The following is a 27,722-nucleotide window of genomic DNA, read 5'->3' as shown; positions in this document are numbered from 1 at the left end:
GAGGCTACCATTTGCTGAGCAGCAACAGAGCAGCAAACACAACCCAAATCCCTGCTGTCCTGGAGCTTATATTCCAAAGGACAGCTAACAGCTCACACTTATTGAGTGCTCACAATATGCCAGGTGCTATGTGGACTGACTCATTTAATTCATGCAACTACTAAGTGGGCAAATGCTCTTATTATCATCCCCATTTATTATTTTTTTTTATTTTTATTTATTTATGATAGTCACACAGAGAGAGAGAGAGGCAGAGACATAGGCAGAGGGAGAAACAGGCTCCATGCACCAGAAGCCTGACATGGGATTCGATCCCGGGTCTCCAGGATCACGCCCTGGGCCAAAGGCAGGCGCTAAATCGCTGCGTCACCCAGGGATCCCTATCATCCCCATTTAAAGGTGAGGAAACTAAAGCCCTGAGAGTTAAGTAAGCACACACAAATCCAAGGACACATGGCTAGTAAGCAGCAGAACCTGAGTTTAAGCCCAGGCCAAGCTGCTCCCTCAGCCCATGCTCCTAGCTACACTCTGTCTGAGTAGGATACAATCAGCACAAAGGTTGTACTAACATAATCCCAGGATATCAGGACTAGATGCCTAGGGAATGACTTTAACATTAAAGAATGCTATCCCATCTATATAGAAACAGTGTTACCTCATGATATAAGATTAAACAACATTAATAATTTTTTCAAAAGGAAATATGAATTAACATACACAGAAAAATGCTTACCTTATAATCACAGAAATAAAACAAAATGAGACTTAATGTTTTGCTTATTAAATTAGCAAGCAAAGAATTCAAATGGAGACTGAAAAGACTGATGTATTGCTAATGGAAATGTAAATTAATACAGATTGAAAGGCGGTTTCCATTCTAAGCCAGAAAATACTTATTTCCTTTAACCTAGTTTTTCCCACTTAATATGACTTTATCTTGGGGTGCTTGGGTGGCTCGGTAGGTTAAGCGTCTGCCTTCAGCTCAGGTCATGATCTCAGGGTCCTGGGATCAAGCCCCACATTGGGCTCCCTGCTCAGTGGGGAGTCTGCTACTCCTTCTCATTCTGCCCCTCCCTGCCCCCTGCTGGTGTGCGCACACATGTGTGCACTCTCTCTCTCAAATATAAATTTAAAAAAATATATGATTTTATCTTTAGGAAGTAATCTTAACATATGGGAAAAAGTTACATGCAGCAAAGATCTTTGTTGCAGCGAGCAATACTTACAGATTTACAATATTTACTATTCATACAATTCAGAATATATACAATTTAAAAATCCAAGCTTAAAAATTAAAATTAAACCTACACACTTCTGACCCAAATTTGTGCTTTTCAATAAAGTAAGTTATTTGTAGCCTCACCTATTCTGGTTAGGCTGTGGTTAACAGCAGCTAAAAGAATAATAAGTAGAGATGTGCCAAAACACAAAACAGGTGTTAAGATCTTAAAAAGGAAGAAATTTCATTTGCCAGAAGTATGAAGAGTCTGGTGGGCATATGTAACAATATCAGGCCCCAAACTATATCAATCTGTGTGACTCTTTTTTCTAATCTCCAAATGCCAGAAGATACGTTTTTTTTTTTCTTTCCACAGTCCCTCCTAATTTTACACATTGCCAAAACATGTAAATTTATGCACAAACAAAATGTTATTTTAGTCGTTCCTGACAGAATCACTTTATTGTTATCTTCCTATAAAAACAAACATCTCCCGCTGAGTTACCCCTACAAATCCAAAGACCGAGAACTAATTATTACAATTACCAGGGATAATGAAGATTTTTCAGCTAATTATTTTCCTTACAGACATTAATGGATTTTTTTTTAAAACTACAGATCTTATTTAGGACGAGGAATATCTCTGTGGTTTTCTTAACCCTATCCAGACCCCCCAGACAGAGCCTTCGTCTGGAGCCCTCTATGTCTTCCTCCTGCTCTAGTGCACATCTTCAGGATAAAGGCTAAAGAAATATTCACATGTATTCTGGTCTATTTTACAAAGTGCAGGAGGTTCTAAGGGCAGGAGCACATGGGGCAGAAAGTACTGAGCGTGAAGTAAGATGGGTAAGCAGAGGTGAACACACTAAAACCCATGCTGTGTAACAGGTACACGTATGCATATCAAATCATTTTATTTTTATGATGCTTGAGAAAGGCAGGTATAACTGTCCTCATTTTACTGATGAAGAAACTGAGGTCTCCAAGGTTTAAGCAGCTTGCCCAAAGTCACATAGCTGACAATGGACAAAAGCAGAATTCAAACATGGATTCAGTGCAGTCACTTTTACCTGATGTACTAATTATCTGCCATGCAGCACCTGTCTTCTCTAGAATCTGTTCATGTTAACATGAACTTTGTAAGCAGCTTGCTTTAAAAAGCAGCTAGAAAAACAGTATGAAATCTTTCACTATTCAAAATATGGGATGGTTGAAATATCAAAGAATGAGAGTGACTTAGCTAGGTGAGTTCTCTAGTACGGCTGTTTTTGCTAGATTTTCTATAATAAATAGGCATTAATTTTTATAGAAAGCATAATTCCAATAAAAGTTATTTTTAATATTTTTAAAATCAAGGATAAAGGCCAGGTACTACATAGTACTGTACCTAGCAGGCTGAAGAAGAGGCTCCTGGGACTAGTTATAGCACTGGTGATGACTATATTTGCACAATGTGACCATGGCTAGAAAGATTTTGCATAGCTTTCCTAGAGACCCCCCCTCAAGAAACAGGAGAAAATGTACTAGTGATACAGAAGTTAAGTGCCAGAACTTTTTTCTCCTCTGTGGATACTAACGAAAACTTTTTCTTCCTTTTCATGATAACTTTAAACCAGGACTTTTTTTTTTTTTTAGATTTATTTATTTATTTTAGACAGAGTGTGAGATGGGAGGGGGGCAGAGGGAGAGAGAGAATCTCAAGCAGACTCCCTACTGAGTGAGGAGTTGGATGTAGAGATCCACATCACAAGCCACAGATCACGACCTGAGTCAAAATTGAGAGTCAGATGCTCAACTGACTGAGCAACCAAGGTGCCCCTATAACCAGGACTTTAAGGGCAACTACCTTCCTGAGGGGGATGAGCTACTGCAACATTATAGAGTAATAACTACTCTTTAAAAAAAAAAGAGTAATAACTGCTCTCACAGCACATACAACATGTAACTACTTCTGCATAAGGGAGGTGGGAAGTGTTCCACAGAGAAAATGATTTTGGATTGAATACGAAGAAAGAATCCAATTTTTGCCAGCTGGGGAAAAAAAGAGAAAAGAGCATTTACAGGTTCAGAGGACTGAGAGCATAAGCTTGCATCTCTCCGGACTTCAAGTAACAATGCTGACAAAGAAGTTGTGCGCTAGGCTCTGTCCTGGGAATAGTTCTCCACCTTCCATCCAAATGCAAAATTAGAATTCAGACAGAAACCTTAAAGAATTGACTGATAGTGGTGCCAGCTCAGTGACATCACCCTGATGGATGTGGCAGTTTGCTGTCACCTTGTGATATACATTCTTCTTTCTCCATGTTGACATATCACACAGGTGATAGCCGGCCATAAAGATAAGGTATAATTTTCCCCTAAAACAAATATCAAGTAGACAAGTTGTGAGACTTACACAGAGATTTATCATCTTCTACAAAACACTAATAAAATAATTGCCAACTGAGCTGAAATGATTACAACTCCCCAAAATGTCCTTTCTCGAGAGTAACAGAATACAAACAAGGTCCACCTTTACCCAAGAAGGCAAGAGCTGGATGATCTTTGTTCTTTCCTTCGAAAGAATTAGAAAAGACATCAATTTATTTACAGGATTTTCTGTAAGAGCCACAAGACTTTCAGGCAAAAGCACTATTTTAGCAAACTGAAAGAACACAAAAGCAGGCCACTCATTTTCAGAAAGCTACACATGCATAATCCAAACATTTTAAAGAGCATATTTATCCTACAGGAACAACAGAGAAACAGCATTTGGTATTTCTACTTGATCTGTGGAAGAGAGATTGTTCACACTAAGTGTCAACAACCCATTTAGAGACCTTTCTAGGAGTTCTTTCTAGGACTGTAAGAATCCATATATGCATGTGAGTATTTATTTACAATTTACCTCCTTCCATTGAAATTTGGGGTAGCGTTCAGCAAGTACGTGTAGAACCAAAGAACAGTACAATATTACAGAAATTCTGAAGTCCAGACAGGGAATACTTAAGTAAGAGTAGAAATTCAAGACCACTGAAATGAAAGGCACAAATATGCATGTCATAATTAAACTTCAAGTTAGATTTTGGGGCCTAAGCCATCAAAATGAAAAAAAAAAAGAGGTACAATTAGTCCCATCATTCTCATTAATAGAAAGGAAAAGGCTTACAACACCTCAGGAAAGCAACGTTTTCCTGGCCTTGAATTTTAAAAGGAAATTTTCAGATGGAGCATTATTTAGAGGGCACTAAAATGAGACAGTAGACACTGCCCTCAAAACTTCTGTGTTAAATGCAGTAACTGATTTTTTTCTTCCCCTTACCATCCTTTGATTAAAAAAAAAAAAACACAACAACAGGACAAACATTAAAACTCAGCTTCATGAAGGACATCTTTAAGCAACTAAGGTGATTTTATTCAACAATGTTACTTGCCAGCAGACTGGCTGATAGGACTCAGGAGTTCAAAAATGAGTAGATGGGGGACATTTCTTTCAGGCAATCTTCCAGAGAACAGATAGTCATTCTTTCAGTCATTCATTTCTTAAGCTTCTCCTAAATGTTAGGAATCAAGTAAGGTGCTAAGGATTTAAAGGTATAATAAGACATATTCCCAATTCTTGAAGAACTCACAGTTCAGTAAAGTCTGATTTCCAAAGATATTTTTTATCAGGGACCTTTTCTCCAAGTAGAGTAAATTTTTAGAGTAACTCTTCATGGCAACTTAGAAGGAATGATACAAAGAACAGCATTTTCCATGCTTCACTAAAAGCACTTATTACATGATTTCACAGTTTGTCTTTTGTTTTGGATGGCCTGGGTTTAAAGCCTGGCTCTGCTATTTACTAGCTATGTGAACCTGGGCCTCAGTTTCTTCATCTGTAAAAGAGAATTAATAATACTTATCTGATAGGATAATTGTGGGGATGCAATGAGTTAATAAATGTAAAGCACCTAAAATAGTATTCAGTCAATATTTGCCAGTGTAGGACATAGTACTAATGTTTCCAAAATAGTCCCCTTCTAGGTTCCTCAGGTGTCCCCAAAATATCTTCTGGTATCTCCACTGGTGCCATGTCATTTGCAGGATCCTGTAGCATGATTATTTATCCCCAATCCATTGACAATGGACTTGGCCTTGGACATCAGCACACGCATAGACACTATACACGTTGTCTGGGCAGAAATCTTAACAGCCAATGTGGGCTTTCATTGGCTCTCTTTTCCTTCTGTTATGAGTACACTATGCCCCAAATAGTGCTGTTCCTTCAGCCTGGATTATGGATTAAAAAGACACTGGGAGGGGCACCTGAATGACTCGGTTGGTTGAGTGTCTGACTCTTGGTTTTGGCTCAGGTCAAGATCTTGGGGTAGTGGGATAAGTCCCATGCTGGGCTCTAGGCTCTGCAGGGAGTCTACTTGAGATTCTCTCTCTCCCTATCCCTCACCTCCCTGCTCACGAGCGTACTCCCAAAAATAAATAAATAAAATCTTAAAAAAAAAAAAGACACAGGGAGCAGTACCAGATCTAATGCCAATCTGCCAAAGATGAGTAATGTAGGCAACAAAGAGCCTCTGTTCTTGCAAGCCACTGAAATTTTGGGACTATTTGTTACCACGTAACAGCTGACTAAAACAGCTACTATTATTTCAATTTTAACAAAAAATAGTTTTGAAAAATGTTTTAAAAAATCAATAGATGTATATATCTCAGATCATCAGAACAGATTTCTCACCACAGATCTGAATGTGTCTAATTGTTACAAACAGGGCAGCCCCGGTGGCGCAGCGATTCAGCGCCACCTGCAGCCCGGGGCATGATCCTAGAGACTCAGGATCGAGTCCCATGTCGGGCTCCCTGCATGGAGCCTGCTTCTCCCTCAGCCTGTGTCTCTGCCTCTCTCTCTCTCTCTCTATGAATAAATAAATTTTAAAAATAATAATAATTGTTACAAACATCTCTCAGAAAGTGAATAATTTAGTTCCTGGGGTGGCTCAGTCAGTTAAGCTTCTGACTCTTGATTTCAGCTCAGGTCATGGTCTCAAGGTTGTGAGATCAAGCCCAGTGGTGGACTCTGCACTCAGTGTGGAGTCTGCTTTAAGATTCTCTCTCTCTCTCTCTGCCCTTGCCCTTCCCCATGCATGCACTCTCTCTCTAAAAAAAAAAAGAAAGAAAGAAAGCAACTTACTTCCTATTCTTTATTACTATTTTTTCCTATATCTAGTAGCTACACCCCCTGACAAACCTTAAAGATAATGATGAACATCTCTGATGAGCTCATTGTTCCACTCTACATATATATCCTCCACGGGAGCCAATGATTTACAAAACGAAAGTCAGGAGGAGACTGGCTTTCAAAGGTCTCCCTTATAATTAGCTTGTATGACAAGTTAATTTTCATCTTAAAGAGGATTCATTAACGCAGATTTTATCACAGTTATTTAATAGATTCTTATTGATTCTGTTTTCCTATATCGGTCTTTTGTAGTTTTTAGAAAAATTAGCTTCTAAAAATCATTTTATTCTATTACATCAACAACAGCATTTAATCTTCTGTACACCTTACATAGGGTGCATTTCCTCTTCTAGGCAACTGCACTGTGCTCATTTTTGGCAAAAGTACTAAACTATTGTTCCTTTCTTACACTGTGAGTACTTTGGGTACAAGCCACTATTCTCATGGGCTTGGAGTCTAATAGGAAAAATAAGACAATAAGTAAATAAGCAAATGCCTTCAAATCACATTAAGTATTATGAAGAAAAGAGAGTGCTTTAACAGAAAATAATGAAGCATGGAGTGAGATGAACTTAACTGGTAATCAGGGAAGACCCATCTAAGTAAGAGGCTGTTACCCTTTCTCATCCAGAGGAGGAAAAGGAAAGTACAACTGGGTAAAGAATAAGAAGAAACTGTTCAGGCGAGGTTCTGGGGTAGAAAAGAGGTGAGAATGTTTCAGGCGCTGAAAGAAGGGAACATTTCCCTTGCTTTCACATTTCAGCAAGAGGAACATGAAATGGAGGTGCTGAGCAAAGCCATAGTTAGCTTCACTGGTTTGTATTTTATTTTGAAAGGAAAGAGAAGATGTTGCAGGGTTTTAAGCATGCAAGTGTTGTGATCCAATCTGCATCAATAAAATGTGGAAATGGACTAGAGAGAAGAAAGAGTCAAAGTGGAGAAACCAGTGAAGAAAGAGAGAGCAAGCCAAGAGGAGTTGGAGAAAAACGGAAACACATGTAGTATATGTTGGAAATAGAATGTATAAAATCTGCTGACAGACTGAAGCTGTCAGTTTTGGTTTGGTGAGGAAGAGAGCAAAGGCTAAAGGCTGATGGTAGTTTCCAGCCTGAGGAAGGAGGAATTTGCTACTACAACTGAATTAGATGAAGGTGACTGGGAGAGGAATACATTTAATGGGTAAAGTCAGAATTCTATTTTGAACAAGTACAATTTAAGATGCCGCTGAGATATCCAACTGAAAGGTCAGGTAGTGAATTGGATAGATAGGAATGGAATTTAGAAGAGAGAGCTGAGCAAGCAGTAAACTTAGGAGTGATCACCTATAGGTGAGGAGGGCGTTCCCACTGGCGGATGACTCAGCATGGAGAATCGATGCCAGAAGGTAAGGAAGTAGTAGAAGAAAGAGGGTGATGTGTCAAAAAGACAGAATCTCCTTGAAGTGACTCTCAGTGGCTCAGAAATATTACAGAAAGAGAAAAGAGTAATTGTATAGAGAAGAAGCTCAGTGATCACCACCTTAATCAAGTTTTTAAAACTAACACCATCAGTAACGGGATGAATCCAAATCATCTACAACTGAATATAATACAATGAGAAGAAATAGAAAATCACCTGTCATATTCCTAGAGGATACTCAACTTGAATTTAATTGTGAGGAAACAACAGACAACCATTGTTGAGAGATACTCAACAAAATAACTGGTCTGTAACCTCTAAAAGTATTAAGGTCATGAGAATCAAGGAAAGACTAAGAAATGGTTCCAGATTAGACACCAGAAGGACACAGTAACCAAATGCAACATGCAATCTGAACTGGATTCTAGTTTTTTTATTTTTAAGATTTGTTTATTTGAGAGAGTGTGCACGCACACAGGGAGAGGTAGAAGCAGATTCCCTGCTGAGCAGAAAGCCCGATGTGATGCTTGATCCCAGGACCCTGAGATCATGACCTGAGCTGAAGGCAGATGCTTAACGAACTGAGCCACCCAAGCGCTGGTGAGTTGGATTCTTTTATCTTAAAGGACATGACTCAGATACTTAGCAAAACTTGTATAGGATCTGTAGATTAGATGGTAACAATGCAATCACGTAAACTTCATGATTTTGTTACCTTACAGATACCAAGAAGAATGTTCTCATTTGTAGAAAACACAAAGTAAAGTATTCTAGAATGTTAGGGTATCACGTTAGTAATTTATTCTCAAATGGCTCAAGAAAGAGAAGGTTATATTTGTACTGGCAATTTTTCTGTAAGTTTGAGATTTTTTTTTAAAAGAAATGAGTTGCAAAAAAAAAAAAAAAAAAGCAATGAGTTGCAACAATATACCAACATACCAAATTGTAAACATTAAAAGACTGACCAATATCAAGTATTTGTGAGGATATGAAGTATCAGAAACCTCCATGCTGAGTTGGAGAGAGTGAAATGGGAAGAATCGTGTTAACAAACAATTTGGTATTGTTTAATAAAATTGAAGCTACACATCCCCTGTGACTCAGAGATTGCATTCCTACAGAATATCCTAAATGTGTGAACCAAGTTCATGTGGCACTGTTTCTAAGAATCAAAAAATGGAAATACCTTAAATATTCATCATAGTAGAATAAACCAATAAATTATTTATGATATTTATATAGTGAAATATCATACAATGAATGAATTAGAGCAACACTCATCAACAAGGATGGACTCAAACACAATGTGGAATGAAAGAAGGCAATACAGACATTTGACAAAGTTCAAAAACAGACAAAACTAAACTATATGGTTTAAGGCAGTAAAAATTTAAGAAATTTAAGGAAATAATTATCCTAAAACTCAAGGTAGGGAAGGTGGAGAGGGAAAGGGTTATGAGGCAGAAGATGCACTGAGAGTAGGGGTGCTTTCTGAATGCTGGCAGTGTTCCATTTCTTGCCTTCAGAATGTTGCTCGTTTTATCATTGTTAAGGTGTACATGTATCATCTGTGTACTTTCTGAATATATATTTCTTAATTTTAAAATTATTAAAAACAACTGCTTATGTTTACTGAAAGATTACTATTTGCCACCTACTATATTGAGAACATATACATATTTTATCCAACTTGAACCTTCCAAGCTTATAAGGCAGGTACCATTACTACATTCTCCATTTTATATATGTGTAAACTGAAACTTCATAAATTATCCAATTTCCACACTAACAAATGGGGACATGACTTCATTCAGGCTCAGTTGAAGCTTGCAAATTTAGCCATTAATATGTCCTTTCAAGTATTGCTTTGATTTTTCTCTATTTTACAATATATGTTATTAGAATTTGGGCTTCTTCTGAGATTTCTCTATAATTCCCATACTGTTTAGTAAAATGCTTAAAATTGAGGCTCGATAAGTATTGCTGACTAGCTCAACAATCTGTTATTTCTAAAGGAACCATAAACTGCTGTATAATGTCCTCAGGTATTTTTCAGTGCATCAATCAGAGGTGACAGCTTGAGCTTAAATTATCAGACAAAAGACTTTAAAGACATTTGAACTAGGAAAACATTTATATTGAAATCAAAGGCAAAAGGTTTGTATGACTTTGACAAGAATGAGTATAAGCATATTACAGCAATCTCAAGACCAATGGAGTTGAGACAGTATTCCACATACAGCTCATGTGAAGAAATTATATGCAGCTATAAAAATTAAGACTCGCTTTGGAAAACCACACTTTTATACTTGACAAATTTTATTAAGCCAATTTCACCAATTGTATTTTTCTTAAAGATTTATTTATTTTAGAGAGAGAAGGAGAGCACATAAGATTGGAGAAAGTGGCAGAGGGAAAGGGAGCGAAGCAGACTCTTCATTAGGCAGGAAGCCAGCCATGGGGCTCGGTCTTACAACCCTGAGGAGATCATGAGTGAGGCAAAATCAAGAGTCTGACACTCAACCGAATGAGCCACCCAGGCACCCCTCATCAACTGTTTTTTTTTTTTTTTTTTAAGAGTTTATTTATTTATTTGACAGGGAGATCGTGCACAAGCAGAGAGTCTGATGCAGGGCTCGATCCCAAGACCCTGAGATCATGACTTGAGTTGAAGGCAGACGCCTAGCAAAGTGAGCCATCCAGGCAGCCCACACCAATTGTATTTATTTTTAAGTCATAGCTTTTAATTTTATTGGCTCTGGACTTATGTAATGTCTTTCTCCAAATAAAATAAAATAAAATAAAATAAAATAAAATAAAATAAAATAAAATAAAATAAAATAAAATAAAATAAAATAAAATAAATAAAATAAAATAAAAAAATAAAATAAAATAAAATAAAATAAAATAAAATAAAATAAAACCTCTAGGGAATCCCTGGGTGGCTCAGCAGTTTAGCGCCTACCTTCAGCTAGGGGCGTGATCCTGGAGTCCCGGGATCGAGTCCCACGTTGGGCTCCCTGCATAGAGCCTGCTTCTTCTCCCTCTACCTGTGTCTCTGCCTCTCTCTCTCTCTCTCTCTCTCTCTCTCTCTGTCTTTCATGAATAAATAAAATCTTAAAAAAAATAAACCTCTACATTTTGTTTCACTAAAACATTATCCGTTTTTTCAGAAGTTTTACTTCCAAATTTATAGATAAACAAACAGATGTTTAATAGAACATCTAAAAGAAACTTTAAGGGCTACCCAGGTGGCTCAGCGGTTTTGCGCCACTTTCAGCCCAGGGCGTGACCCTGGAGACCCGGGATTGAGTCCCACATCGGGCTCCCTGCATGAAGCCTGCTTCTCCCCCTACCTGTGTCGCTGCCTCTCTCTCTCTCTCTCTCATGAATAAATAAATAAAACATTTAAATAAATAAATAAATAAATAAATAAATAAATAAATAATAAATAAATAAATAAATAAATAAATAAATAAATAAATAAATAATAAATAACTTTTAGAAAGTATTGGTAAGTGGGCACCTGGCTGGCTCAGCTGGTAGAGCATGTGACTCTTGATCTTGGGATTGTAAATTTGAGTCCAACACTGGGTGTAGAGATTAGTTAAAAATAAAATCTTAAAAAAAAAAGTATTAGTAAAAAAGATTAACCAATCTCAAGCAATAGGATTTAAGAGTTTGAAAACTGTATATTTCTTCTCTAAAAACTAGAGTTTTCTACTGAACTTGTAGTATGATCCACCAATAGGATCATCCTCTAAGTAACTCTAATCAGTTTTAGGACATAGGAAATGGAGTTGAGATCAATTAGCAGCATTGGCAAGTGAACAGGAAAGAGAGCAGGCAGTTGTGATACTGAAGAGGAGAAAAAGATTGCTAAGGGTCTCACTGTTTCATTCTTTCCATAGACAAAATTATTTTTAAATACATTTATAAAATCTGAGGATGGGAAGCCCTGGTGGCACAGCGGTTTAGCGCCGCCTGCAGCCTGGGGTGTGATCCTGGAGACCCGGGCTCGAGTACCACGTCAGACTTCCTGCATGGAGCCTGCTTCTCCCTTTGTGTCTCTGCCTCTCTCTCTCCCTCTCTCTCTGTCTCTATGAATAAATAAACAAAATCTTAAAAAAAAAAAAAAATCTGAGGATAAGGGCAGCCCTGGTGGCGCAGCGGTTTGGCATCGTCTGCAGCCCAGGGCGTGATCCTGGAGACCTGGGATCGGGTCCCACATCGGGCTCCCTGCATGGAGCCTGCTTCTCCCTCTGCCTGTGTCTCTGCCTCTCTCTCTCTCTGTGTCTCTTGTGGATAAATGAATAAAATCTTTAAAAAAAATCTGAGGATAAGCATTACTATAATTGAAATAGGATATTTAACTTATGAACCTAGTCAACTGAGCAAATGATAGGAAATAAAATATAGAGAACAACATTAAATCCTAATAAGTAGAAGACATAAAATATGCAAGGGATAATGAGAAATATAAAAGGATGCTCAATATCATTAGCTATTAGGAAAATGTAAACCAAAACCCCAATGAGATATTACTTCTTACCAACGAGGGTGGTCTATTAGTTTGCTAGGGCTACCATAACAAAATATCACAGACTGAGGGTGCTTAAACAATAGAACTTTATTTTCTCACAGTTCTAGAGGCCAAAAGTCCAAGATCTAGATACTGTAGGTATGTTTTCTCCTGAGGCTCTGTCTTTGGCTTACAGATAGCTGCCACCTTGCTGTGATCTCACATGGTCTTTTTATGTGAATGGGCACCCCAGGTGTCTCTTCCTCTTCTTATAAGGACACCAATCCTATTGGGTAATGGCCCCATCTTTATGATCTCATTTAACCTTAATTATCTATTTAAAGGACCTATTTCCAAATACAGTCACAATGAGGGGTTAGGACTTCCACATATGAATGGGGAGCTGCGGTGGGGATGGGGGGCACTACACAATTCAGTTGACACAAGTGGCTATAATAAAAAAGAATTGCAATAAGGAGAGTGAATGAGGATGTGGAGAAATTACAACCTTCATTCACTCATTGCTGGTAAAATAGCATAGTCACTTGGAAAACAGTCTGTAATTTCCCCAACAGGTTAAACATACAGTTATCATATCACCCAGCAATTTCACTCCTAAGTATATAAAAGAAATGTTTTTGTGCATGTCCATACAAAAACATGTGCATGAATATTCATAGCAGAATTATTCAAAATAGTTAAAAAGTGGAAACAGGGCAGCCTGGGTGGCTCAGTGGTTCAGTGCCACCTTTGGCCCAGGTCGTGATCCTGAAGATCCGGGATTGAATTCCACATTAGGCACCCTGCATGGGGCATGCTCACTCTCTGTCTGAGTCACTCATGAATAAATAAAATCTTTAAAAAAAAAAAGGTGGAAAAAACACAATGTTCATCCCCTGATGAATGGATAAATAATACCTGAAATAGCCATATAATGGAATATTGTTTAGGAATAAAAATGAATAAAGTATTCTATACATATTCTATTCTATTCTATTCTATTCTATACATACTATAACATGGATTAAGCTTGAAAATGTTATACTAAGTTAAAGAAGACAGCCATGGGATCCCTGGGTGGCGCAGCAGTTTAGCGCCTGCTTTTGGCCCAGGGCGCGATCCTGGAGACCTGGGATCGAATCCCACATCGGGCTCTCGGTGCATGGAGCCTGCTTCTCCCTCTACCTGTGTCTCTGCCTCTCTCTCTCTCTCTCTCTCTATCATAAATAAATTAATTAATTAATAAATTAATTAATTAAAAAGACAGCCATTATATAATCCCATTTATATAAAATGTCCAGAATAGGCAAATCCATACAGACACAAAGTAGATTAGTAGTTGCCTAGGACTAGGAATGAGGGATGCCTGGGTGGCTCGGGTGGTGAGGCATTTGCCTTTGGCTCAGGTCATGATCTCAGGGTCTTGGGATTGAGTCCCACATCGGGCTCCCTGCTCCAGGGGAACCTGGTTCTCCCTCTCCTCCCCACTTGTTCTCTCTCTCTCTCTCTCTCTCTAATAAATAAATAAAATCTTAAAAAAAAAAAAAAACACACTAGGGATGAGAGGGATGCTGAGGGAAAAAAGAAAGTGACTGCTAGTGGACACAGGATTTCTATTCAGGGTGATGAAATGTTCTACAATTGTGATAATAGTTGCAAAACCCTGTGAATATACTAAAAATATTGAATTATATAAACTTTGAATGAGTTAATTATATATGAGTGATATCTCAATAGAGCTGATAGAAAAGAACAAATATATTATTGGGACCTCAATGTAAATGATTTTGTTCCTTTATTAAAAGAGCAGGACTATTGGGGGCACCTGGGTGGCTCAGTCAGTTGGGCATCTGCATTTGGCTCAGGTCATGATCTGAGGATCCTGGGATTAAATCCCACGTCAGGCTCTCTGCTCAGTGGTGAGTCTGCTTGTCCCTCTGCCTCTGCCTGCTGCTCCTCTTTCTTGTGCTAGCTCGATCTCTCTCTGTCAAATAAATAAATAAAAGAGCAGGGCCCTTAGCATGGGTTAAATTTTTTTTTAATTTTATTTATTTATTCATGAAAGACACAGAGAGACAGAGAGGTAGAGACATAGGAAGAAGGAGAAGCAGGCTCCATGCCAGGAGCCTGATGTGGGACTTGATCCTGGGACTCCAGGATCATGCCCTGAGCCAAAGGCAGGCTCTTAACCACTGAGCCACCCAGAAGTCCCGGGTTAAATTTTTTTTATCATGTATCAGTGACAAGAAATACCTGAAATAAAAAAAAATCACAGGGAAATTTTTAAAATAAAGGTCTGGGCAAAATATATATCAGAAGAATTCAAGAAGAAAACAAAGAGTGGCAAATTATAATTAGATAAAATATTCTCTGATCATGCCTATTACAAAAGAATAAAATATTGAATATATATATATAGTCAACTATAAATTAACATCACAAGCAAGTCTAATCACTGAATATTAAAAAGTACTTTATTGATTAATTCTTGGGTCAAAACAGAATACAAACTTGAAATTACAGATTATTCAGAAATTAACAATAGATGGTTCATACTACAATCTATAGGATGCAATCACAGCTACATTACAGAGGAAAATTAATAGCCTTAAAATGTTCTTTAAAATAACCTTGAAAGCTACTAATGAATAAGCTAAGCATTTAACACTAGGAAACTAGAAAAAGAGTAACAAATCAAAAGAAGAGAAAAATAACCCATAAAAAAAAGCTTACATTAATGAATTAGAAAACAAAGATGAAATTAATAAATAAAACTAAGAGTTGGTTCTTTGAAATCACCAAAGTGTTCTACCGAATAGCCATTCCAGGAGATACTGATAAGTGCAATATGAAGAAAAAATCTTTTGCAGCAAAAATATTTGAAAAACATTGTAAATCTTCCACATAATGAGACACATGGGTACCTCAGTCAGTTGAAACTCTCTCAATTTCAGCTCAGGTCATGATCTCAGGGTTGGGGATATCAAGCCCCAAATTGGGCTCTGTGCTCATCAGAAAGTCTGCTTGAGATTCTTCCCCTCTGCCCCTCCCCTCACTTGCACTCAGGCAGTCTCTCTAAAATAAATAAATAAATCTTAAAAAACAAAAATCTTCCACTTAAGAACTCATAATGCACACTAGTTAATTAAAAACTGAAAAGTCCTGGGGCGCCTGGGTGACTCCATTAGTTGAGCAATCTACTGCTGATTTTGGCTCATGTCATGATCTCAGGGCTAGAATCGAGCCCCCTGTTGGGTTCCCCACACAGCAGGGAGTCTACTTGAGGATTCTCTCTTCCTCTCCTTCTGCCTCTTCCCCACTCTCACAAATAAATAAATCTTAAAGGCTGAAAAGTCCTAAAGCATGTAACTGTTTTAAGTAGTATGATCCAGTCTCACAAATTTATTTAGGCACAAACACTTTTTACTTGTGAGCATTCTTTTTAATAGTGTCCCATGGAATGCCCATTTGGGAAATGCTGACACAGGTAAATCTCTGGTGTGTATAATCAAAAATAAATGAAAAAATATGAATATGAGAAATGGAATATAACCTATATGGGTGAGGTTAAAATGGTAAAAGAATTGCATGTAAGCTTTGTACTTAAATTTTTGAAAATATATAACAAAATGGATGATTTTTAAGAAAAATACACATTGCCAAAATTTACTCAGAAAGGTTCAGAAAAAGGAATAATCTAATAATCATGAAAGAAATACAAAAATGTATGATTCAACACCCCATTTATTGGCTGTAGCCCAAGTACGGTCAAAATCTATTAGATCTTTTTAAAACAAAAGAACTTTATACTTCTCTGGCATCCAGTTACTGTGGTTCTTACCACCTTTATCCCTCTCTAGGTTACCACAATGACCTTCCAACTGGCCTCCTGGCTCCCTCCATTCTTGCTTCTCTGCTTAGCCAACAAGTGAGATTCCTCTAATAAAGGAATCCGATCATGTCACTTCTCTGCCTAAAACCCTTTAAAGGGTCCCCATTAATCTTAGGAAGAAAGTCTAAACTTCTGGGCATGTTCTACAAAGCTCTGCAAGTTCTGGTCTCTGGGAAGCACTCTAGCCTCATCTCGCAACCCTCTCCTTCACCCACGTTTGCTCCAGTCCTCCTGAAGATTTTTCTTTTTCTCAGAAGCATCATGTTCTCCCTCACTTTCAGGTTTTCCTCACAGGCTCTTCCATCTCCTAAGGACACTCTTCTCTCCACTCCCCACTAACTCTTTTGAGTAGACATTCCTTCTTTTTTTAATAAATTTATTTTTTATTGGTGTTCAATTTACCAACATACAGAATAACACCCAGTGCTCATCCCGTCAAGTGCCCCCCCCAGTGCCCGTCACCCATTCACCCCTACCCCCTGCCCTCCTCCCCTTCCACCACCCCTAGTTCATTTCCCAGAGTTAAGAGTCTTTATGTTCTGTCTCCCTTTCTGATATGTCCCACACATTTCTTCTCCCTTCCCTTATATTCCCTTTCACTATTATTTATATTCCCCAAATGAATGAGAACATATAATGTTTGTCCACAGTAACTTCTTGCAAGATACATCCACAAAGGCAAAAGAAACAAAAGCAAAAATGAACTATTGGGACTTCATCAAGATAAGAAGCTTTTGCACAGCAAAGGATACAGTCAACAAAACTAAAAGACAACCTACAGAATAGGAGAAGATATTTGCAAATGACCTATCAGATAAAGGGCTAATTTCCAAGATCTATAAAGAACTTCTTAAACTAATTTCCAAGATCTATAAAGAACTTCTTAAACTAATTTCCAAGATCTATAAAGAACTTCTTAAACTCAACACTCAAAACAATCCAATCATGAAATGGGCAAAAGACATGAACAGAAATCTCACAGAGGAAGACATAGACATGGCCAAGAAGCACATGAGAAAATGCTCTGCATCACTTGCCATCAGGGAAATACAAATCAAAACCACAATGAGATACCACCTCACACCAGTGAGAATGGGGCAAATTAACGAGGCAGGAAACAACAAATGTGGGAGAGGATGAGGAGAAAAGGGAACCCTCTTACACTGTTGGTGGGAATGTGAACTGGTGCAGTCACTCTGGAAAACTGTGTGGAGGTTCCTCAAAGATTTAAAAATAGACCTGCCCTACGACCCAGCAATTGCACTGGTGGGGATTTACCCCAAAGATACAGATGCAATGAAATGCCGGGACACCTGCACCCCGATGTTTATAGCAGCAATGCCCACAATAGCCAAACTGTGGAAGGAGCCTCGGTGTCCATCGAAAGATGAATGGATAGAGAAGATGTGGTTTATGTATACAATGGAATATTACTCAGCCATTAGAAATGACAAATACCCACCATTTGCTTCAACGTGGATGAACTGGAAGGTATTATGCTGAGTGAAGTAAGTCAATTGAGTAGACATTCTTACTTAAATGTCAGTTTAAGTGACGCTTCCTCTGGAAAGCATTTTCTGATTTCCTCAAATCTGAAATAGAAGCCCCTCTTATTTTTTCCCATAGGCCATGTACTCTCCTTATTGTAGCATTTACAACACTGACTTTTAATTTCCTGGTCCCTTAACTCCATCCCTCAATAGACTACAACTCCAAGATGGCAGAGATTTTATCATCTAGTTCCATTTAATCTCCAGTACCAAACAACATTCCAGGGGCATAACAGAAGTTCAATATTGAAGTTTATTAGAAGAATAAATGAAGTTTAGCTTTGACACCAAAGATAAAAAAGATAGCATCCACAATAAAACTGTAGATCAATCTCATTTATAAGTATAGATATAAAATCTAAATTAGAATATTTGTGAATCAAAAAAAAAAAAAAAGAATATTAGTGAATCAAATCCAGCAGTCTAATAAAAGAATAATACATCATGGTCAAGGTAGGTTTATTCTAACACAGCAAGGATGACCCAACATTAGGAAACCTGAAAAGAAAAATATATAATCATTTTGATAGATGATAAAGAAGATTTGATACATTTCAAAATCTATCATGATGAACTCAGTAAATTTAAATTAGATAGATAATTAACTTTATATGAAGAATTTATCATAAAAGAATAGAAAATTCAACCTTAATGATGAATCAAGAGACAAAACAAATGAGACAGGAGGCCTGTAAAAGCTGCTATTCCTGTTTTAAACATTTTAGCTCAAGGCAGTAAGAAAAAAAAGAAACACTAAAAATACTGGAAAAAAAGAGACAAAAATTATCATTATTTCAGCTTATAGTTATCTACCTCGATACTACTTAGGACTAATTACAAATTTTAGTAAGTTTTCCAGTTACATAAACTAGTTAGAAAATACAATAGGAGGGATCCCTGGGTGGCAGAGCGGTTTAGCGCCTGCCTTTGGCCCAGGGCGCGATCCTGGAGACCCGAGATCGAATCCCACGTCAGGCTCCCGGTGCATAGAGCCTGCTTCTCCCTCTGCCTATGTCTCTGCCTCTCTCTCTCTCTCTCTCTCTCTGTGACTATCATAAATAAGTAATAATTAAAAAAAAAACTTAAAAAGAATACAATAGGAAAAAAAAGTACCATTCATGAAAAACATAAAACCCCTAAAAATAAACTTAAAAAAATATACAGACCTTAAAAGAAGAAAAATTCCTCAAAGTGATCTCTAACTCAAGTCAAACCAAGCCAATGAAATTTTTACAGCTGGAATTGGATTTTATAATCTGATATTCTTCTCTTTTAAAAAACTTTTATTTATTTATTTGAGAGAGAGAGCGCGCGAGCATGAGCTGGGGAGAGAGACAAAGGTAAAATGGAAAAGGAGATTCCCCACTGAGCAGGTATGGGCCTGGATCTCAATACCCTGGGATCATGATTTGAGCTGAAGACAGATGCCTAACCAACTGAGGCATCCAGGTGCCCCCGATATTCTTCTAATAAAATAATCAATCGACAATACGTAAAAAAGAAATTGTGGAAATCAATGAAACGTGGCTTGCCTTACCATATGGTAAATGGAATTTAACACTGATATTTCAATGGTGTGTTACCAGAACAGGAATATCCAAAAATAATCATGGGGGCAGACTAAGAAATACATAAATAGATCTGAACTTACTAGAATTTAGTATAGGTAACATTTGGACTTTTAAATTAGCATGGAAACAATGTATGGTTAAATAAATTTCCTTCTGACAATAAAGTAAACACCTGGGAAAAACTAAGATAGGTGACTACTTTATGAGTTCTTATATACAAGTATATTAAAGGAGCAAATATTTTTTTGAGTAAATATTTTAAAAGCTCGTTAGAATACTAAAAGAAAATGTTACGATGAGGAAAGAAGCAGGCTTTTATAAGCAAGAAAACAAAGCCAAAATCATGAGAGAAAAGACTAGAAGTCTTTTCCAACTCATATAAAATATCTAGCATAAAAATTTTTGTTTTTTTTAAAGGTAAATTGGAAAAAGATTTGATAATCCCCAGATTTCTCAAGAATATCTACGTAATTAGTGAAGAGTATTAAAGCAAACTTGTTCAAAACAAGAGAAGTCGAAATTCTTATATATCGCAAGTAAATATCAAAAGTGTAAAAGAATTATCTTTAAAAAAACTGGGCAGCCCAGGTGGCTCAGCGGTTTAGCGCCACCTTCAGCCCAAGACCCAGGATCGAGTCCCGTGTCGAGCTGTCTGCATGGAGCCTACTTCTCCCTCTGCCTGTATATCTGCCTCTCTCTGTGTGTCTCTCATGAATAAATAAATAAAATCTTAAAAATATATAAATAAAAATTAAAAAAACTCACTCCAAGTTCTAGAGAATCTTCTTGAAAGATTTAGTGAAGATAAATCACTGTTAGATGACAGGTAACTACAAGAAAATATTTCCAGTATGTCTTAAAGTCCTCTGCCCAGTATTTCAAGACCTTTCCATCAACTGGCCCAACTTTATCTTTCAGTCTCTCATTACTCCCAGCATAAACACTCCGTCGAGTCAGTAATTTTTTTTCCTTTGGTAAAAAACAAAAAAATCTGGTGTCTATCTCTGGTATGGAGAGTTTAAACAATTTTAATTTTGTCATTAAATGTCTAGGTTTAACTCTTCACAAAATCTTACTTGGTAGCAGCTCCCAGAAGTAATAGCAAAAAACTGAAGAGAAGTTAAATCTCATCCCTTCCCTGATTACCCCCCACAATTCACAATGATCTGCTCTTTGTCTGACTTCTAAAACAATTATTTTGTGCCACCATAACTTTTTTTTAAAGATTTTATTTATTTATTTATTCATGAGACACAGAGACATAAGCCGAGGGAGAAGCAGGCTCCCTATAGGGAGCCTGATGTGTACTTGATCTCAGGACTCCAGAATCACAACCTGAGCCAAAGGCAGATGCTCATCCACTGAACCACCCAGGTGCCCCACTACCATAACTTTTATATACCAGTGAAGAATACTTTTCTATCGTTCATTCCTTCATGCTTAGTTGTATGACTTGTTTTCTAGATAAATTCAGGAGCCTGGGAACAGGCATGAAGAGGTTGAGATTTATTCGGGGTTTAGTTTTTAACTGGGCTTGCATTATGGAAGAGCAAGGGATTATTGCCAAGACAGTGGTTGTTAGAAGGACTATGAACTCTTAATGTGGATGGGATAAAAATGTGGATAAAAGAGAGCTGACAGGGAAAAAATGGGATGTTTCAGAGATCTAGCCCTTTGAAATGCTAACTATGCTATGCAGGATTGTTTTTCATTTATCTTTCATTATCTGAGACTATAAATACACATTTTCAGAGAATAGTAATGTTTGTGTACACAGCAGTTATATAATATAGGAACATTTATGCCTAATAAAATATTATTAGGAATAAGAAACATAGAAATTCAATAGGAAAGAAAAGTTCCATCAATCACACTTATTAAAGAAAGATTTTTCTCTTTTTTACTGATGTGCATATGAATGCTTCAGAGACAGAGGTTATTAAAAAACACAAACAGAAAGGGAAACTACAATAGGTGGTGCATGGGACATCAAAAAGAGTATGCTAATAACTAAGCAGTATGTATTAGCCAACAAAGCTTCCCAAATTCACACAGAATCATTTGTAGTTTCAGCAAAAATCTAGACCAATGCTAAAGAACAAGGTAAATTTGATGCACAGTGACAGTGCCTGAGAGACTTCTAGATCTTCTAGATATCAGTCAAAATTAACTTTGGCGAGTATCTGTGGACAGAAGGGATAAAGGGCAAAATTGCTGAGGCATAAAATGCTAAAAGGAGTTAAAACATACATTTCCCCATAAAAAGAGAAATTAATTCTGTCTTCTGGTAATGATACTTTAAAAGATATACATAGTGAGACAAAACGAGTACACAGTAATCCAAAAGAAATTGCTGAAAGCATACAAAATCTGTAATATGTAAAGCAGACTTTAAAAACTCGAATGTCAAGTTTTATTTATGTTATGATTTTTACTTCAAAATCATTATGCAGGTTGGCAAATACTGAAAGGGAATAGAAAAATAAAATAAAATAAAATAAAAAAAAGGAAAAGAGTTTAAATTGTGGGGACGTTTATGAACTGTTGTCTTTTTTTAATATATAAATGTAGTTTTATTTGTGAAAAAAAAAGGAAAATACATAAAACCTACTTTCTCCTCTTCTATAGAATTTTCACATTCACTGTATTCCCAGAGACATAAGCTCTGTTCTAGGTACGTGTCAATCACCTCAGCATGCTGAAGCACTTCTCTTCCTCACACAAGTGTTCCTTCAGAGGCAGGCTAGAGATGCGGGGCTGTGACACAGGATGAAAGCTGAGCAACTACAAGGCCTCAGCCTTCCTTTCAGAACTTCATCTTTATTCAAAAACAAAGGAAGCACTCTAAGCTTTCTAGTTACAAGGGTTTAAAGACAATCACTTTTCTCCTCTACATTCTTGCCTCTAGAGATGTAGTGAAATGAACAAGGCTCTTTGCCAGGTGATCAAGAAAAAGAGAAACTAGAAAGACAGAAAGGACTCTTATTTTCAGACTCAAAAAGAAGAGAGAAAGGTAAAGCAAAGTTTTTTTTTTTTCTTGCTCTTAAAGCTTTAGAGGCATGATGGTAATATTATGACAGATGATAATTAGTAAATATTGGAGTGATTTCACAAATTCAATACATGAGGAAAAGAGATTTTAACACTTAAAGACAGTTGTAATTGAGTACACGGAAGTACCTTTTAGTGAAAACAAACTTGAGAATGGCTTCTCCAGCTTCATTTGGACCTACTGATATATAGATGCCATAACAACTTCACTAGCACTTTTCTTCATGCCATCAGCAGGCCTTTCATCAGAAGAACTGTTACATACATTGGCCTAATTCTGAAACCTATAAAGTTATATTTATTACTGGAGGCTCAAATAATCAGAGCTTTTTGAAATCTGCTGAGAAAAAGGAAGACATCTTCGGGAAAGAATGAGAAACAGTAATCATCAAATGTGTTTTTTCTTTGTTTGTTAAAGGAAAGGCAAGTTATTTTCAGTTTTCTAGGTTAAAACGTTTAAAATTAGAACAGGCATCTCTTCTAGTATCAAGTAGGGTCAAACCTTTTCAAATCTCATGTTTCAGACTCTTTTGATAGAGGAATAATAAACTGTCCTTTTACCCACAGAGAGTTCAAGTGCAGTCACATGGTGCAGATTAATAAATAGTCTGAATTAAAAATCAGAGAACTGAAGTGTCAGTGATTTAATAACATTACTTCATCATGCTATCTATCTCCTAAATCGATGGTTTAAACCTCAAGATCATAATCTCAGAGAAAGTCATCAAGGACAATTGTGGATCACTGTCACCTAAACCTAGACTAGAATGTCAAATCCTTTGAGGGAGATATTGAAAGGAAAGGCTTAATCAGCTAAAGTAGGCTTAATGCAAAAGTTTTCCGTTGAAGTTCAGTGGAGAAAGCAGGCTACCCAACTGGTTACCCTCAAAATTAATCAAAAAGAAGAATATCTGAAATAAACTCTTTACGGCTGTTTCCATTTTTTCACTCTTTAAAATGTTACCTGAATTGTCGCCATGTGGGACCAGATTTTCCTTCTCAGCTTAAGACAACGAAAAAAGTTTTGGACAAAATATATGAAGTGTAGGACAGAGGTCCCTAACAGAAGGTAAAGAAGAGGTGAGCACACTTTACTGACTGTAGAGAATTTAGAGCCAACAATGCAGGTGGAAGGAGGCCAGGTGCAGCCCCGTGGTCTGAGCTGATGAGAGTTGAAAGAGAAACCAAGGCAGCTAGAATTCAGGGACAGGGTAATAAAAATGAGAGGGCTACACAGAGAAGGTCTGAAGATCTGCAGAGAATTATCCTTCAGTCTTTAGCAGAGACTATATACTGATTGGCACATTCATGTGAAAAAACTACCTAAAGCATGGATTAGAGGGCACAAGAAGTAGAGTTCACAGACCATGATTAGTTCATGTCCCCACCAGCCAGAATGGAAAGGCTTTCTAACATAAGGTCAAGGAATACAATCCTCAGAAGGGTATTGCCTGAGTAGTGGGAACAATATAGCACTAGACCAAAGGCTGTAAATCAGTTTGCTTAACAAAGGCCAACAGAAAAACTTGAACACATCAACTTTCCCATAAGATCAAACTCTTCTCCAGGTACTACATCTTAGTACAAAATCCAAAACCATTTCAAAGAATTAAAGAAAAATCCAGCATCCAGCAACATAAAAATCACAATGTCCAGCATCCAATAAAAATTTCCAGATATGCAAATAAGCAAAAACCATGACCAATAATCAGAAGAAAAGTCAATCAATAGAAACAAACCCAGAAATGACATGGATGAAAGACTTGGCAAAGTTGTTGGTTTTTTTAAAGATTTTATTGATTTATTCATGAGAGACACACAGAGGGAGAGGCAAAGACATAGGCGGAAGGAGAAGCAGGCTCCCAGCAAGGAGCCTGATATGGGACTCGATCCTGGACCTCAGGATTGTACCAAGCCGAAGGCAGACGCTCAACCGCTGAGCCACCCAGGCGTCCCTTGGTAAACAAAGTTATTAAAAATGCTAATAACCTGGGAATTTGTTTATTTGAACCTGAACATATACAAAATATGCTCCATATGTTCTGGAAGGTAAAAGAAAGTATGAGCATGATAAAGAGAGAAAGTGAAGATATAAAGAAGACCAAATCAAACTTCTAAAGGATAAAATACTCTGGGCAAGATTAACAGCAGATAAGATAGTATATTAGAAAAAATGAGTAAATGTGAAGGCACAGCAATAAAAAGTCTCTAAAACGGAAGACTGCAAAATCACTGAAATGAAGGAAATGAATTCACTAAGCTGTAAGACAATATTAAGTGGCCTAACATGTATAATTGGAGTCTCAGAAGGAGAAGATAAAAGTGAGAAGAGAGAAAAATTATTTGAAAAAATAATGGCCCAAAAAAAAGAGAGAGAAATAATGGCTGAAAAGTTTTGCTAAACAAATCCTCGGGCATGAGAAATATAAAGAAAACCATATCAAGGTATAACAAAATCAAATTATTGAAAACCAGTGGAAAAGAGGAAAATCTTTAAAGAGCCAGAGAAAAAAGATACAGCATATACAGAAGAATAAAGATAAGAATGACAGATTTCAGTCGAGGACAGAAAACAGCAGTGTATTTGTAAAAACTGAAAGGAAAAGAAACCCTGTTAACCTAGAATTTTCTATTCAGTGAAAATTGCTTTCAAAAACAAAGGTGAAATGAAATTCATCACCAGCAATCAAATTTTAAAGGAAGAAATTTTAAAGGAAGTTCTTTAGGTAGATGAACAGTGATGCCAGATAGAAATGTGGGTCTATACAAAAGCATGAAGATGGCCAAAAATGGCAAACATGGGACTAAGTATGAAATACTTGTTTAATTTTAAAATGTTTTTAAAAGATAGTTATTTAAAGCAACAATAATAAAAAATAAAATAAAATAAAATAAAATAAAATAAATAAAGCAACAATAATAATAAAGTATATGATTTTAACCTAAAATCATGTAGAAGTAAAATACAGGACAATAATAAATGAAGGTTAGTAGGGGAAAGTGGAAATATACTATTGTAAGATTCATATAGTGTATGTAAAGTGAGATAATATTACTTGTATATGAGGTATTGATAAGTTAAAGATGTACACAGTAAATTCTGGACAATCACAAAAAATATAACAACAATACTGGAAATAATTGGAACCATAAAAAAATACTCAGTCCTGCCCACCCACCCCCTGTAAAAAACTCAATTCTGCCTCCAAAAAGGCAGGAAAAAGAAAAGGAGAACAAAGAAAAAATGTGAAAACAAAAAACAGATAGTAGCTTTAAACTTAATCATATCATTAACCAAATTAATTCTAAATAAAAAAGGAGAGCTTGTCAGGCTATACAAAAAAAAATAAAATTCATTTCAAATACAAAGTAAAAAAATGGGAAAAGATATACCACAATAACAATTTTTAAAAAGCTAGAATGGCTATATTAATATTAGACAAAGTAGAATTCAGAGCAGTAACTATTACCAACAATAAGGAGGGTCATTTCATAATAATAATTATGTACCTAATAACAGAGCTTCAAAATACAAGCAAAAATGATTAAAATGAAAAGGTATTGAAACGGACAAATTTACAATTAGATCAGAGATTTCAATACCTCTTTCAATAATTAACAGAACAAGTACACAGAAAATCCGTAAGACAACAGAAAACATGAACAATATTATCAACAAAGTAGCCTAGTTGATTGGACCTAGTTAACTCCATTGATCCAATGACAGAAAAATACAACATATTCCTCTCAAGTGACCACAAAAGTCAGGCCAAATAAATTTAAAAGCACTGAAATCATACAAAGCATGATCTCTGACCACAGCAAAAATAGGTATTAAGAGGACAAAGATATCTGAAATATCCAAATACCTGAAAACTAAAAAATACCCTTCTAAATAACCCCCTGAGACAAAGAAATCAACAAGGAAATCAGAAAATGTTTTGAATTGAATGAAATGAAAATATGACATATCAACATTTGAGGGAGGCTAAGGCCTTACATAGAGGGAAATTTCAGATTGTATTTATGTCAAATCTCATCAAATTGCATGCCTTAAATACTATACATCAATTTTACTTCAATAAAACTGTTTAAAAGCACCTTGAGCATTCAACTGTTTGCTGTTCCTTCAACCCGTAATTTTGTATTTCCTCACTCCCAACCCACTCATAATATCTTTTTAAAGGAGGATGGGAAGGCTGTCTTCATGGTGTTGGCACCTATCCATGAAATACTATTTTATTTTAAGAGAAATAGAGTGTGTGCATGTGAGCAAAGGGGAAAGGGGAGAGGAAAGACAGAAGGAGAGAAAGAATCTCAAGCAGGCTTCATGCCCAGTGCAGAGCCCGCTGGGGGAGGCTCAATCTCATGACCCTGAAATCACAACCTGATCCGAAACCAAAAGTCAGACATTTAACCAACTGAGCCACTCAAGCATCCCCATGAAATACTACTTAAAATAAGATACCTGTTTTCCTTTGCCAGAAAAATATAGATGGAGGTGAAGGGGTCAGGAAATAGAGCAGATACTTGATCAACGCTAACTGGGGGATGGAGAAAGCATTAAAAATGGACATTTGGCATTTCCTTGTTGCTTTTCATGCTAGCTGGGCACCCTCCTATGTGGAACTGGTTTGAAGCTCCCAAAGTCGATCTTTCTTAGGCAAATAATGCACTGTTCCAAGAAACTGCATGAGTTGCCCCATGTCTTTTAGCAAAAAACATGTAATTCGGTTTTCTATTGATGTACTTACATGCTATTCAGAAAAGAAAAACCAGTGTGAATCTGTTTTTTCAATCTGAATCACAGATACAGTTCAAGTTAGCCCTTCTCCAGGCAGTCTTCCCTGACCCTTCTAGGATCTGATGATATCCCTTCTCCCCTCTCAACAGCCCCCCCCCCCCATCTTTGATCTCTGTAGAATTTTCTGTTTGTATCATGCAATTTACCATTACAATTGTCTGTTTTCTTATCAAGTATAGGGAGATTTCATCTATTCTCCCCAAGTGTCTGGCTTAGCCTATGGGCACTTCTGCCCATAGTTCTGCTGTATTCAGGAAGTAATGAGGAATAAGCTTTCACGCTTACCATTTCTTATATTTCCTCCTCTCAAGAGATAAACAATCTGACTGGGGAGAAGGTCAGTACTCAGGTATGAGCCAGCTTCTGACTAGCCCATTCTCTCAGAGTTGCCAGCCCATCGGCATAGCACACCCTCTTTTTGAAGGTGGCATGCAGTTTTCTAGCTGTTATGCCTCCAATGGAGTTGACACTCGTAACCATGGAGAAAGGAGAAATGCTGT

At 36.9% G+C, this 27,722-nt stretch overlaps 1 protein-coding gene and 1 long non-coding RNA gene across 2 annotated transcripts in view; one reads left to right on the top strand and one right to left on the bottom strand.

The window, feature by feature from the left end:
* Nucleotides 1-27,722, bottom strand: part of CRACD (capping protein inhibiting regulator of actin dynamics) — a 280,286-nt gene that overhangs the window by 155,365 nt on the left and 97,199 nt on the right.
* Nucleotides 1-27,722, top strand: part of LOC111098624 — a 35,633-nt gene that overhangs the window by 7,372 nt on the left and 539 nt on the right. The window lies entirely within an intron of this gene.

The sequence above is a fragment of the Canis lupus genome, chromosome 13 (assembly GCF_011100685.1).
Source record: "Canis lupus familiaris isolate Mischka breed German Shepherd chromosome 13, alternate assembly UU_Cfam_GSD_1.0, whole genome shotgun sequence".
Lineage (NCBI taxonomy): Eukaryota > Metazoa > Chordata > Mammalia > Carnivora > Canidae > Canis > Canis lupus.
This window is presented reverse-complemented; position numbering and strand designations above follow the sequence as displayed.